This window comes from Bos indicus, chromosome 3, assembly GCF_029378745.1.
Source record: "Bos indicus isolate NIAB-ARS_2022 breed Sahiwal x Tharparkar chromosome 3, NIAB-ARS_B.indTharparkar_mat_pri_1.0, whole genome shotgun sequence".
NCBI lineage: Eukaryota > Metazoa > Chordata > Mammalia > Artiodactyla > Bovidae > Bos > Bos indicus.
The window spans coordinates 107,590,979-107,593,760 of NC_091762.1; the positions used below are offsets into that span (position 1 = coordinate 107,590,979).

At 47.7% G+C, this 2,782-nt stretch overlaps 1 non-coding gene across 1 annotated transcript; it reads left to right on the forward strand.

Moving 5' to 3' along the window:
- The first annotated feature begins 1,398 nt into the window (after window positions 1-1,398).
- Window positions 1,399-1,471, forward strand: TRNAG-UCC (transfer RNA glycine (anticodon UCC)). The gene has a single exon. It is a non-coding gene; the product is annotated as a tRNA-Gly (tRNA).
- The last annotated feature ends 1,311 nt before the right edge of the window (window positions 1,472-2,782 follow it).

Consider the following 2,782-nt stretch of genomic DNA (forward strand, 5'->3'; position numbering starts at 1 on the left):
TCCTAGGACTTGCCTCTCCTTTGAACTCCTAGGACAGGATGGGAGAGTAGTAGTCCTCAAATCTGGCTACACAGCAGAATCACATATGAACCATTAAAAAATACTGGATTCCCAGGTCCTACCGCAGATGAATTAAATCAGTAGTGTAGACCATCACAGCTGTAGGGTTTATTATTTACACTTCTCAAAGAGATGCTGAATCCTGCTATGCCTTATGTGGTTGTCGGACCCCTCTGTGTGTTTTCCTTGCTTCTCCCTCATTAACGAGCACAACTAATCCATTACGTAGATTAAATCAGCCAACTTTTACTGAGTGTCTGCTTTATAAGAGGAATGGAACCACAATTTGGGGCTCCAAAGGTGGATGACATAATTTCTGCCCTTAGGATGTCACAGTTCAGTGAGAACTGTGAAAAGAAAATGGTACCCGAGTGTGTTTACTGCTGTTGTTGGTGAGGGAGCACTATTGTGTGGGAGCATGGAGGAAGCCATGGAGACAGCTTGGAGGGGGATGGGGAACACTTCCTAGAAGAGATATCATCAGGGGTAAACCTCGAAAGGAAAGTAGGAATTCTCCAGGCTAATAAGAAGGAAGGGAATTTGGGGCAGAGGGAAGAACACACTCGAAGGCCAGGAAGTTTGAGACTGGTTTATGCATTTATCACTATGTTGGGCAGAGTTAAGCCTTTTACATTCAAGAACCCTTCATAATATTATAAGGTAAGAACTACTTTTACCTCCAATTTACCAATTAGGAAACTGAGGCCTCGGGATGCTGAATAATGTGACTAAGCTCACACAATCAGTAAGTGGAGGAGTTGAGATGAAAACCACCCTGCACCCAATCCTGGAGCAAAGAGTTAGTCAAGGGGAAGGGAGTAGGGTGGGGTGGGTAGGAAACAGGGTGGAGAGGTCCCTGGCCAAGGGTTGCGCCAGCAATGGAATCCTGTGTTTGTTGACCATTGTATATGGCACCCCATGATTGCTAAAACACATTTTCTTTCCTTTTGTAGCTAACAATTCCTGCTTGGACTGACTTTCAGGGCACTGCCCCTCAGCAGCCCTCTCTGAAGCCATGGAGATCCAGCCATATGAGGCTCTGGACCAGAGGCAGGGTCAGCGGAACCTCTTTACAGGGGTCACCAGCCTTTGAGCTCCCAGGTGAGACTGTGGGGCTCCCTGGCTCTATGGGGGAAATGTCACACTGTGATATCAGGGCACAGATGGCATCATTTGGTGACTTCAGGAGTTCCTGTGCTTAAGGATTTGGGGCAACAAGGACCCTTGTTCTGGTGCCATCTTTGGGTCCCCACTAAATGCCCACAGTTCCTCTGGATGTTGTCCGTGGAAGTGATACTGTGTGCAGATATCATCTATAAGAACAACATTCATGAAACTTCGCTGGTGGTCCAGTGGCTAGGACTCTGTGCTTCCAATGCAGGGGACCCAGGTTCGATCCCTGGTCAGGGAACTAGATCCCACATGCTGCAACCAAGAGTTTGCATGCCACAACTAAAGATCCTATGTGCTGCAACTAAGACCTGACTCAGCCAGGTAAAATAAATCATTTTTTTTCAAAGAATGACATTCTTGTGGAAGAGCTGAGATATGGATTTTAAAAGGCAAGAGCTCTGAACTTTGTTTTGGGTGGACCCTGTCTCCCTTTTAGTGCAATAAGTAAGTAACCTGCTTATAGTAGGCAGCGTTAAGCTGTTCACCAGGGTGTCATTTGTAACTCCTAAGGCTAGTTTCAAGGGACAAGGACCACTTGGTATTATAACAGAGCTCAAGTAGAAAGCTATACTCACAGACGTCACACTGACAAGATGGCTTGTTCAGAAAAAAGCATCTCTGGGAATCCCCTCTTGCAGAGCCAAATGAACTCATCTGAGGAATAGGCTCCAGTCTATGTTAAACACAACAGGGATGAGAGAATTAATTAAAGGGAAGGGGCAGGATTGATCTTGGTGCTTGAAGCCTGGAGCCTTGGTTTGACACATCCGTGACAGCCTGATGTTTGTGGTAGGTGCCCTTCAGAGTGTGTTTTCTCCACACAATGCAATAGAGAAATGAGATCAGAAGGCATTAATGGGCTATGGTTCTTCGATAAGGCTAGTCTAAATGGCACCTGGGTGGGAAACCCTTCTGGAGCCCTTTCTGGAAGGAAGCAGCGTAAGGATATCTGGTGTGACAAGCAACAGCAGGTGGATTCCTCTTGTCCCTTTGCTCCATGCCAGGCCCTTTGTGACTGCTGTGTAGCTGTGCCTAGCAGTATTGTTTGCAAAGATCCTGTGGTTGAGATTGGAGACTTTGAGTGTGAGACCACTCCTATAGGGGGGAACCTGGAGCTGACTTGGGAGCCGGATGGACCTGTGTTTGAATCCTGGCTTTGTCAGTGGCTGGCTTTGCTCCTCTTGTGTAAATTGAGAGTGGTCAGTACCTGCCTCACCAGGCTGCCAAGGACAAATGAGATGGTGCAGGGAAAAGGCTGACTGCAGAGCCTGTCATTCAGGGAGGACTCAATGCAAGACAGTGTTAGTAGAAGGGGTTGGGGGAGTTCATAGACCAATTGTTTTTAAAAGGTAGACTTTATTGCTATTCAGGTATGGTGAGGGCAACAGATCAGCCATAGTTACCATTGAAAAGACTGTGCTACTCGCAGCTCCCGGGAGATGGGGGGTGGGGGAGGGCAGGTTACACCCTGCAAGACCAAATGGGGAAGCACCAAGTTATTCAGGAGGCAGGAGCAGAGACGGGGAGCACCGGGCAAGGCAGGGCAGGC